Below are 12,779 nucleotides of genomic sequence, written 5' to 3' on the forward strand. Positions count from 1 at the left end.
CTGCAGGTATAGGGGGGAAAAAGGATAATAAAGTTGTCTTATGGATGTTAGCTCTTTGCTTTTTAGATCTTCAAGTGCAAACATACTGGTAACAATTGCTTTGTCAGCAAATTATGATATATATCCTACTTTCCCTTTTGCATTATGCAGTTCATGTTTTCCTCATGTACCTGTAGACTACCCATACATTTTCATCTTAGATTACCATATATCTATATGAACATGTTTCTGACAATAATGCAGAAGAATATTCATCTTTTGAGAGAAGAGCACAAAGAAGTATAAATATGAAGTTGGCCAGCCTGTATCCTCATTATTAGTCCTTAGAACTTAGTTTAGAGTTAGGTTGTCAGACATCAAAGCCAATCAGACATTACTTCTGAGAGCACTGTTGGTAACGTGTTTGATTGTTAGGTATGATTTCTGGTGATTTTCCAGCCTTTCCAAATCAAGAAGCAGCCTGAACAGGAGGCTGTTACTACTTATTGCTTTGCTCTGTGAAGGTATTGACTTCTATAAGCCTCCTGTACTCAGATGAAACGAGTGATAACAACACTAGTTCCACTCAACAACTTGGGTTATTCACTGGAGTTTAGCAGTTTGTAAAAGCTCCTGAAAGGTTTCAACAACAGCCATTGTTTATTACCATACACAAAATTGCAGATTAAGAAATGAGGTGGTAGCTGAAAGTAAAGTTTCTTTCATCTAAAGCAGGGTCAGTTTGCATACTGGATGTAGTGAATAGCTTTCAGTTCTAATTAGTGTATTAACTTGGCAAATAGATGACTTCCAACCTTCAATTTCCGTCAAAAATGGAATGGTGTTGAGTTCCCTTCCGAATACATTTCTACACAAGCTCTTCTGCTTGCTCCATACAAATCTATACTGTGTTCTATATGGGGTAAATGAAGCAGAAGGCAGGTTGCATTTATCCTATGACAAGATGAAAAGCTGATTAAGCAGATGAAGTGGAAACCTCTCAGAGATTAGGTTTTGCTCTCACTGTGCCCTACATTGCAGCCCAGCCTGACATAATCATTTCAATGTTGGTTGCTTTCTGTGAACTCTTGTTTCCACATAAATCACGTGTTTGTAAAATTAAAATTACTGAGAAAGTAATTGTTAATCTTTGTTTTAAAGCACTAGACATCAGAGGAGCAAGACTTACTTTCACCTAAGTTTTTTTCCATTCCCCAGTCTGCAGACATGTCTCAATAGGCAGAGTATGAGCTAGTACATGTATAGGTGACCAGTTGATTGTCAAAAAATTTCAGGTAAAATCAGGAAAACTAATTTTAAGTTTTCAAAGAGAAAGGAAGATGTGAGTGGTCTAAAGTGATAAGAATCTGATAATCTCTAGTGTTTCAAATAGAGGTGGATGTTTTCTGTTTAAGTTCAGTAAGATCATAATTATTTATGAAAGATATGCACAACTAGATAATTAAATAAACGAATTCATGAAGCAAAATAATATGTGACATTTTGAGGAGGCTCCAAGTTACAGTGAGAAAAAGCATTTTTTTACAATATTTGACTACACAGGCAAGGGTCTTAAATGCCTGTGGAAATTAGAAAATTTCTTTCTCCTAGTTGTCTGTTCCTAGAAATATTTTAACCTTAATTCTGTTACTTCTGAATTGTTGCTATTATTTTTATCTAAATCAGTTATTCCAAAACCTTTTTCTTCCTTTATGGTGCCTTTCAGAATGGAGAACTTCCAGGGAAGAGTAGCATGGAGATTACTTGTAGAAAAGTCAGATTCAGACCAATGAACCAGGTCCTTGCTCCGCCTAAAATTCTGTCCCTTGAAATAGCAAGGTACTTAATGAGGTGGTTTAGGACTGCAGTTTGTGTTCTGATTTTCCTCTTCTGGCAGTGTTAGGAGTAGAGGAGAGGATTTCTTGTCCTCTAATGTTGCAGCTCAGAGTTAAGTCTGGCTCGCTTGAGGGCTGTATTGCAATTACTGTGGTGAGCGGCAGAGACATGATTGGCAGCGATGCTCATCCAGGAGGAGAACAGATTTGACGGATTATGCAACGGCAGTTAACGCCGAAAGTAAGGAGGCTGCCGCCGTGGTGCGTTAGCTTCCCGCAGCCCCGCGCTTCGCCGGAGGATCTGTTTCTGACCCCGCCGGGGCAGGAGTCCCGGCCCGGGAGCGGCGCGGCCCCGCGCGCGCGGCACGGACCCGCGGCCGCCGCCGCACCGCGCGCGGGGCCGGCGCGCGCCAGCCGCGCGGCCCGCCCATTGGTCAGCGCCCGGCCGCGCGGCCCGCCCATTGGCCGGCCGGGCCGTCAGTCCCGCCCCGCGGGGGGAGCGGTGCGGCGCGCGCCCCGCAACGGGAGCGCCCCGGAACAGCGCGGGGCCGCTGCGGCCGCCCGGCACCCGCGTCCTCCCCACCGAAACTGCGGCAGGAGCATCGCCTCCCGGCGCGCTGCTTCCCCCAAGGTAATGCTCTTCCCTTCACTTGCCCACCCATCTGCCCATCTGCTCGGTTCCCCGCAGCGGCTCTGTCGCAATCGAGTGGATTACAAAATAAAACCGCTAACTCAGAACTGCGGGGAAGGAATCTGTTTGGTCGTCATTAGCATCTCGTCTTCCCTTTGGCTGCTTATTTATAAATAGCTTCTAGGGGATACGAGAGCTGGGATATCTTAGTTTCTCTTGCGGTCCGAAGAAAGTCCGTAGATTTCCTCCCTCCCCCTTTCTTGACAGCTATTAAAGTCAATTTAACTGGATTACTTCCCCCCGCCCCAAAATGACTCTTAAAACTATCTTCGATTTCTTCTATTCTGGTGTGCGAGATAAGCGCAGTGAAGCGGGGAATGCAGATTGTTGTAATTCTGTAGCGTTGGATGTGTGCAAATACCGTCGGGCACTCGGGAGGGCAGATGAGTGGGAAACACGTGATAAATATTTACAGCGCTCAGACAATCTGTTACTCTGGGTTGTGAAGCTTATAGGGGTCACCACTGCAGATGAGGCTGATGAACTGTTACCTTGAGTTAGAATGCATTTGTACGCTGAAATTTGCTAATATCTTTTGCATGTAGGAAAAAGATGAATACTAGCATTCTAGAGAAACCCTTCTCTTGCTGCTTTGCAGAGTCTCCTTTCTTCAGCTGCAATATTAAACACATCATGGTACTACAGACAGAGTTGGTCTGAGGACTGTATATATTTAGTCCTTCCGGCTGTCCCACAGTCTTGTCTTGTGATACTTGTTTTCTCAAGTGTGTAGCAGGAATCATAATGAGTTCTTTTATTGTAGCTTCACAGAAAACCAACCGATTTTTAAAAATTGCTGAGATATTACAGAGGAAGGAATTTTGAATATGTTCCTAATTTTGGTTATTTTTTAAACCCATCCTTTGAATCATTCATGATGGCTTTAATGATCATTTTACTCGTAGAAATATCTTGTGCAGGCATTATTAAACTAATATGTACACATTTAAAGATATTTCTATGAGTATATTAGTAGTATTCCTGTAAAGTTTAGGTAAATCTTTCAGGTAGTTTGGACTGTGCTTGCAGGTGAATAGGCTTGTTTTCGTAAGTTTCAGCAGAAGCGGTTCAGCAATGTTGGGTTACATGGAGAGTGAAAGAAAGAACTGGTTTTTTGTGTTGCTATAAAAAAAGAAACTGTCAATGCATAACATCAACATAATTAGAAGGACTGTAGACAGTGCAGTTTGGTATGAAATCAAACGTATTGTGAGCAATGGAAAGAAGTTTTCACTTGAGTTGAACTTATCTCTCTAAAACTCAAGTGGTATGGACATGCATGTTCTGGTGTGGTTTTTTTAATGGATGTATGTGTAGGGAGTACAGCTACATTGGCATAGGTGACTTAATCACGTAGTAAGTAGTAAACAACAGGATAATGTTTCTCTAATATTTTACATCTTGTGAAGGTAATATTGAAAGAGACATGGGTAAAAGATTATTATCTCTATAAAGATTTTCTTACATAGACAGTTATTTCCAGGAAATTGAAAGTTTTTCAATTTCTATTTTGAGATTTCTGTGTCTTTAAAGTGAAAGGTATAGGTAAATATGAAGTAGAACAAGGGGAAATGGCTGGGTTTCAAAATAAATGCCAAGGTAATGAATGTCAGGTCTATACTGACACTTGTCAGGATATAAAAAGGTGGTGAAGAGAGTTCTGCCTGGGATATGAAGAACCACTTGGCAGGGGGTGGAGACTGGGGGGTTTGTGGTTTTGGTCTTTTGCTGGGGGCTTTGGGGTTGGTTTTCTTTTTGTTATGTTTGTTTGGTTGTTTCATGTTTACCTAGGAAAAGGCCTAGGGCCTTCACACTATCATTTAACAAGATCATCCATTGATCCTGCTTTAACTTGCACACATAAAATGTTTGAAAATGGTGTGAAAAGTCAAAAATAGCCTTTGCAATTAAATCCAAATAATACTTTTAAGACAGTGATCAAGAGTAGGAAAAAGACAGCAAGAGCAATCGCAGAGTTCTTCATTAAGGCTCAAGGGTTGGATGGCTTTTTGCTCCTATAGTATCTAAGAACTGAATGAGTTCTAGTCTTCAAAATACCCAACTTTTATATGTGCCTTTACGATGCTGTTTCCAAAACTTAGTTTGCATCCCTTTCTCCACTCAATCTTCCTGGAATCTAAGCCTGTCAACTTTTAATTTTTCTTTGGCTATTTTGGTATGAAATTACTTCCTCTTTTAGCTTGGATCTCATATGACTTAAAAATATACATAATCTGAATACATATTCCATTAGAGTTTAGGTATCAGGAGGAGTAATAAATGCGGGAAACTGGCCATCATGGAGTAATCAAATAGATATAACTCAATGGAATTTCAGCCTTAACCAAGTGTAAATTGTTTCTACTATTTCAGTATGTTTTATATATTTATACATTATTCCTTGATGAAAACCTCTCATTTTTTAGTTAATCATGTCACTGCTATAGTTGCTAGTTGTGACCATTAATGTTTATTTCCCCATACTTAGAGACAGTAGGAGCAAAGACTGCAATAATATTTTAATGACAAAGCTCAAGGTGGTTCTTGATTTTTTTTTTTTTTAAACCTTGTTTTATGTCTAATGGCCAAAGTGGAGCCTATAGAGTTTAGATCTGCCTATAAAGAGAAACCCAAGGGTTCTTTTTGCCATGATCATTTAGTCTTATGCAATTTCATTACATCTTTCTAGATTAATATTTGTCATTTTTCCTTCCTGTGGAGGAAGGAAAATGAAATGTGAAGTGCTGCCAGACTGGAGATACAGTATGTATAGCTAAATATGCAGTATGTATATCAGCACTTCTGGCTGAGAAGTTGTAAAGAAAGCATACAAAATGTGATGCATGGGTTCTTATCCAAGTCACTGTCTCCTAGCCAGGCAAGTACCACCATTTCTTCTCTGTCCATGGAAGATTGAACCTCCAGTCATTACTTTGGAAATTCAGTTTGACTTTAAATCCAGTTCTACAGGACAATAATTGAGAGCTGATTATCTCCAGAAGACCATACACATTTTGTTGAGTTGGGCCCTTAGAAAATTACAATAGACCTTTAAATTCTTTATATTGAATTGCCACTGTCCTCCACTTGAAGAGTCATGAAGTCTTGTAGATTAATTTAAATGGCACTACTGAAATCTTGAAGTAAAATGGGTATTTCTGATGTCAAGATTTAAGTTGACTTTTTTTTTTTTGTCATTCTCTTTATCCTGTGGTATTTTAAGCTTATTTTATTGAAATATCATGCTCATATTTTAATCTTATTGCTTCTTTTCCCAATGAGATTTGTATTGTTGATAAGTTAGAACTTCCATGCGGGATTTATGCAACCTGTTTAATCTTAAACCAACTTGGGTTTTATAATTATTTTAAAGTATTTTTATTGGTAAAAATGCATTTGCTGTTGACAGACTTGCTGAATTTAATAAAAATTCTGTGTTCAGTCTTCCGTGATAGGGAGCAGACCAAGAAAATGACAATGACATATAAGCAATTAACCATTTTCAAGACTTTAAAAAAAAAATTATATGCAGTTAGGATTGATAAAACAGAATAAATAGATATCTAAAACCCAGGCCTTTTGAAAAACCTATTATCTCTCCTAGCAATTTGATTTATAATGTTTTGTTAGTTGTGGTCATATTTTGAAACAATTTAGCTATGTATGAAATGCCACTAGCAAAAAGTTGGAATGAAGAAAACAAAGGTGACCATAGTTCTCTGATCTAATACTTTCTGCTTTGAAGTGTTAATATTGCCATCCCAAGTCCTTATATCCCATTTTATCTTGTATAGCCAAGGTTTTCAAAACCTGAATTATTGTTAGGATTTTTGAAACAACACAACATTCCTTAAAGCTAAAGTAATTTCAAGACCACTAACATTTTTGAAGGGAAAAAAGTTAAAAGTACTACTGAGCTTATTCTCAACCCTTGCATAATTTTTGGAAAAAATATGCATACTTAAAAATAGGTTTATTAACTTGTGAAATACATTATTTTAGAAAATTGCTCTTGATTCTTAAGAACTTAATGTGGAGCAGAGTCTTTAACTACAGAAATATATAATCAAAACCTGCTGTATTTTGTGAAGGCTGTATTTCTTTAGGTATAAAGGGTTGTTATGGAGAGGTTTTAATTGCTGTTATTATTCTTTAAATTCAATTTCTCTTGTTTTCACCACTCAAGTGCACCTCCTTTTGTTATTAGTCCAAACTTTTTGCAGCTATATTTTCTTCCCTTGCTGATGAAACAGCTCAAATATTTGCTGCAGTGTAGCCTTATTATTACTTTCTTTGCTTTCCCTGAATACTGTATTGGGTTTAAAGTTCAGAATATATGGCCAGATAAGTCTCTGAAAGTGATGTTTGGTGAAAGTCTTCTAATCTAAATAGCATCATGAAACTAACAAGCATGGGCATTCAATAATTAAAATTAATAAATTTGTACTTTCCTGGTCTGGGGAAATTAAAGATGTTATTTATACAATACAGAACAAATGCAGCTCTTGCTGAAGAGTTGGCTACTTGAACAAGCAAGATTAAAGCTTTTGGACAAAGACTAACAAGAAGATGATCCTTTAATTTAGAAAACACTTATTCAAATTCATGTTATTTTCCTGTAGAAATATCCTATAGTTTCTGCCAGAAGTGGAAACAAGTTACTGTGCATCCTGTAAAACTTACCCATTGATAAAGTATTTAGAAAAAATATTTTCTTGCAGAGGTATTATCTATCTGGGTTAAAACTGGAAAAAGTCACGTGTGCAGTTTATGACCCAAGCTGGACATCTACAAATATGATATTGCAATTTTGTTTTGTTTACTGTAAATGTAATTTTTTTCTTACTTTTCCTGATAATACATTTTATCAGGATATTTATTTATCAACAACATTTTTGTGCTGATATATGTAAAGATTATGTTTTAGATAATGTGAATAGCTTGTCTGTAGTAGCTGTTCGGGTCTAGCTTCTGGCTTCTTGTCTGTTTGTTTCTTTGTTTGAAAATCAGCTGACAATAAGTGCAGGTTTTCATTAGGACATCTGTAACCTGAGGCAAAAGATATTTTCCTCTTGCCTCTGATTACTTTTTACGTTACTATATGAGTTCAGCTGAATATTAGCCTCTATCCCCTGTGCACATATCAATGAGTATTTTCTATTTTAAATTATAAAGTTTTATTGTGAGTGTTCATATGAGGCACAGAGGCTATAGGGAAGGTGTTAGGGATGTTGTATGGGAGAGTTATTTTTCTGAATGAGGTATGTATATTGATGAAAAGTTAGTAAAGCAGAACCATGTGGTTGTTGAGGAATGAACCCTGTCTTTATTTTAAAATAGATAAAATAATTGTAACATTTATTTTCATTTCCAGATTTGGCAAAATATTATTTTCACAGACTTTTCTGAACTATAAGAGACCCACAATGATCATTCAGTCCTACTCCTAAGTGAATGGCACATACAGGGATAGAACTCACAACCTGGTCATTATTAGCACCATTCTCTAACCAACTGAGCTAATTGCAGGTTTTCTTACCATCAAAGAGAGTTTGGGGCAATGTTTGTTTGCTTGTTCATAAGAATCTTTTGCATCCCTTTGAATCATAAGTTTGAGCTTCTACATATGGTGAAACTATGAGGAATGTTTTTAGTGGTACTTACCTTTCAGTTTGCCTCTTCAGCAGTCAGAAAACTCTGTTCTAGTCACAAAAAAAAAAAAAAAAAAAAAACCTAGAAGCAAGATGATTGACTCATCTGCTCTCTTGGTTCTTTCCATGCCAAATGTCTAAGAGCAAGGTGGAGAGTGTAAAAACCTGACTGAAGCGCAGAAGGAACTTGTTTGTTTAAATGTTATACTTCTTGAAATAGCCTATTTCAAAAGGCTGTTGCTGGGTTATTTCTTTGGGATATGTGTACAGATTGCCTTTGCTTGTTCTCTGCTTTAATGCCTGCTGGTTTGCTACTTAATGTGCTTCCTACATTAAAGACTTTTCATATTTGTAATATCCATTGCAGACTTTTTTATTAGCAACCTATTAAACAGTCAGATGGGTGAGTTTGTGATGGAAATCTCATTTGGTAACTAATTCTTGCAAATTAGGCACCTTTGACAAACAGATTTTGGACATTTTTGTGGTATGGTTGACTTCAAAAACAGTTTCATGAGGACATGTATGACAACTTTTTTTTAACTTGCTGATGCAGTTGTGCCAGAAAAAGATAGATATTTCTTTGCTAAACTGAAGTAGGCTACAGAGGGATGTTTGAGTCCTTTCCCGAAAACTTTTTTGAGGCCTGGTGGTGCAAATAATACATCTGTTATTTTATATTTGGCTAGTCAAATATAATATAATTTTTTTGTGTGTAAATGGTGAATATTAGTTCTAAACCCCAAAGTATCATTGCTTTTTTTTTCTATCTTCTACACTAAGAAAATAATATGCATGTTTGCAGCTATGCCAAATGAGACAGTGATCTACAAAGGACCAGAACAAGTATGGGGCACTTTGGCTACTCAGAATGTGTTTGTTACTAGTGAGGCATCATCATATTATTCAGTCCAGCCAGAAGCTTTTAAAACTGATTTTAATTAACTTTACATGCCTTGTGTAAATTATCCTTTTGTTAAATTACAGTTCTTGGTTTTAAGAAGTTTATATTTCCTCATCTTTGGATCACAAGGATGATGTATTCAAAGATCTGGGTTTCAGATTCTTCATTTCATGGGCTCTCTCCTGGATTTCCTGGTTCTTGGTGTTGGATTAGGTTGAACAGAGTGACACAGCCAAAGGTTGTATTTATGGTTAGAAGTTGGTTTTGGTATACAAAGCTCTGCACTGTGGATTAACTTAATGACTTTCCACTTTGTTTTGGGTTATTTCTGTTTCATCTGAATTTGTTGTTCTTTTATGTCAAAGCTGCTGGAAGGAGCTGTAATATTTTGTCTTCATTAAGATATTAAAACTTTTATCTTTCTAATGACAATATTTTTAAGTATAATGAAAATTTGAAAGAATCTCGGAGAAACTTAATGACAAGATAAGAAAATGATGGTGTTTGTCTCTATCAAACTAGTTGTGGTCAGTAAGCAAATATTATGGTAATTTCATTTCATTGTCTTCAAACTTGTGAAGTCTTGGTCTGTTCACATTTTCACTACCTTTCCACTACTGTGCTTTTGCTGTTGTGATGTGTTAATTTGCTACATAGCTCAGAAAGTTAGTCACAGAGTGCTCAGAAACAGCAACAGCATAAGTGACAGGTTGTCACTTAGTAACAACCAGATATTAGGCAGAGCTGGGAAAGGAAGGAATTTCTATTTTAGCTTAAGTATCAGAGAAAGGAGGAAGACCATCTGTCATACTGAAAAATGAATTATGTGTCCTGCTAGAAAAAAGGAGCTGTAGGAATGAGGTCCTGGGTTTTTAGGAGCACATTTTGAACAGCATAATGAATGGATGTCTTTGCATTAGACTTTGAGGACCCTGTGACATTTGTGTTGTTGTTAAACTAAAAGGAAATCCATCAGCAGAGCAGGTTTGCTTCTCAGCTCCCTGCTTCTCAACTGTCCTTTCCAGTTATTAGCTTTCTCTAAGTAGATGTTTTTTCCTGGAAGCAGTATTCCTCACAACCTGAATCCCACTGCTCTGCTACTATGCATTGGAAAGCTTTGTAGAGAAACTTAGCAATGATGCTGAAGGTTGCTTTCATTGCTCCATGTTATATGTTTTGTAGCTAAAATTTTAAGTTTTCTTGGCATAATGGGCATTCTACATAACTTGTATGCTTTGTCTGAATGTGTCTTTATTTTGCAATATATCTTTCCCTGTAGTAAGGTTTACAATGGAAGTAGTTTTATAAACAGATTGCAAATGGAACAAAAAAAGTTGAGGCTGTATTGTCATAACATTTGAAAGTCCTAGTTTCCTTCCTTAACATAATTCTGATAGTTTCTTATAATGCTTCTGCTTATAGAGCAGGGAGTTAGCTTTTTTTTTGTTTTCCGATGGAAGATTATAAAAAAGGTAGAGTAAGATGCTAAAGGCAATGAAGTTAAAATGTTTTCTTGGTCATATATATATCTGCTAGTAGAAATAAGCATCAAAATACCAGTAAACAGTGCCATGCATGGTATTACATTATCTTTTAAATCCATGGAAGTTTTGATACAGAATATGACACTGGCCTAATAGTAACAAGTGTCCTTTCTGCTATTACTGTTGTTACCATTACTGTTTTTTTTTTATAATAACTGACTTTTAATACTTAATTTCAAAGCCTGTGTAAATTTTTTCATTACAAGGAGTTATGTCCTACTCACAGTAATTTTACATTTTAATGTATGTGTACCAAATCAATTATTTTATTTGTTGTAACTAATATAACTCATAGGATGTAGTCTTTATACTAGGTTCAAACTGGCATAAGTTTGTTATTCAATATAATACCATTAAAAAAAAGCTCAATAGATTTGTCTATTTCTAAGTGAAAAAGAGCTTTTAATTTCAATAATTTTTGAAATATAATTCAAGGAGAGCTGTAGGTCTTCTTTCAGTAATGTAATGATTCAGAGTTCAGTTTATAGCTGCTTGATTTTTGGGAGGGGGACAGCAAATCTGTGCAGCTGAGACAAGGGCTAGCTAGTTCTCTTATTTGCGCATATCACCTTTTGTCACAGAAAGAACCCCAAACAAAAACCATGCATGTTACCAAAAGTAATGTGCTCTACAGAATAGAGCTGACTTAAACCTTGTGATATCATAGATGTCATTTAAGGATAGTAAATTTGATCATAATACCTGTGTCTATAGCTACTGGACCTATAGTTTCCATTGCGCTGTTTCCTAAGGGGTGTTCACTACTGCTTGACTGAAGAATGAGTAGGGCTAATACTAATATTAGCAGGCATCCTAATATTTCTGTATGCAGAACCACTCTTGACTGCATCTGTCAGTGGCACACACACACCCTTTGAGGCGCACCCACCCCTGTGACTGCACGGTCACTCTATCCTAGAGAGCAGCAGGCGTGCACAGCTGGAGACAAGGAAGACTGGTGAGCCAAGAGGTGAGGCTGCTCTTGTGGCTGGTCCTCAGCCTTGCCTGTGTCTAGGAATCCAGATTCACACGAGTTAAAACAGGAATAAAAAAGGAAACAGATCGGCATATTTTTCTCAGAATCTCTTACAAGTCTATGAAACAACAAGCCAGTCTTCAACAAAAGTAGTGACTGAAGGTTTTCTACCTTTCCTACTACTTCCTATACTTGAATAGTATTCTGAATTATGCCACTCAACTAACTCCTGGTGAACAGAATTAAGAAGCTCATATGTCTCTAATGGAACATTATTCTTACTGTAGTCTCTCTCCTTAGGATATCGCCTCTGAATTTAAGGATTTTGTGTACATTTAAATAATTTTCCTGGCATGAAGAATGATGCTTCTCAAAGTAAATGGAAATTCTGAAACTGCTAAAGAACATTATAAACAGATGCAATTAAATTACTACAATAAATGACTGCTTGTTGATAAGATGTTTTGAGTAAATGCTGCTTGATTCTTACAGCTGGGCTTCACTAATTACTTATAATAATTTATGGACATCATTATAAATGATGTCCATAAATTAATGAGATCTAAGTCAACATAATAAAAGGATATCTAAGTCAGCATAATAAAAATTGATACAAAACTTGTAAATTTTTTTACCTCAGCAAAACTTTCAGTCCTGTCTCCCAATATCCTTCTGGACAAAAGCACACAGCTGGATAAAGACAGAGGATGGGTGAGCAACTGGCTCATAGGTCAGGTGCAAAGGGTTATAGTGAATCAGGTGACATCAGACTGGTGGCCTGTCATTAGCGGTGTTTCACAGAGCTTCATCCTTGGCTCTGTGCTCTTCAACACCTTCATTAATGACTTGGATGCAGAACATGAAGGAATACTAAATAAGCTTGCTGATGCCACTAAATTGGGAGGAGCTGTTGACTCCCTCAAAGGCAGGGAGGCCCTGCAGAAAATTGACAAGTCAGAGGGCTGTGCAATCACCAACCACATGAACTAAAACAAGGGAAAATGCTGGATTCTGCACCTGGGATGGGCAACACTGGATGTATGGACAGAATGGGAAATGAGAGGCTGGGAAGCAGCACCACAGAAAGGGACCTGTAGGTCCTGGTCCATGGCAAGCTGAACAGAGTCAGCAGTGCCCTGGCAGCCAGGAGGGCCACCTGTGTCCTGAGGTGCATCCGGCACAGCATCACAGCTGGGCAA

General features: G+C 37.3%; 1 protein-coding gene across 6 annotated transcripts in view; it reads left to right on the forward strand.

The window, feature by feature from the left end:
* Nucleotides 1–2,316: 2,316 nt before the first annotated feature.
* Nucleotides 2,317–12,779, forward strand: part of FMN1 (formin 1) — a 171,803-nt gene continuing 161,340 nt past the window's right edge. For 5 of the 6 annotated variants that reach the window (XM_077784075.2, XM_021539271.3, XM_021539276.3 and 2 more), the window contains exon 1: nucleotides 2,317–2,445. The gene's annotated coding sequence lies outside the window, so the exon portion shown is untranslated. The remainder of the gene's footprint in view (nucleotides 2,446–12,779) is intronic. The other variant, XM_021539273.3, reaches the window with a different exon arrangement.

Source organism: Lonchura striata, chromosome 5, assembly GCF_050655825.1.
Source record: "Lonchura striata isolate lonStrDom1 chromosome 5, ASM5065582v1, whole genome shotgun sequence".
Classification (NCBI taxonomy): domain Eukaryota; kingdom Metazoa; phylum Chordata; class Aves; order Passeriformes; family Estrildidae; genus Lonchura; species Lonchura striata.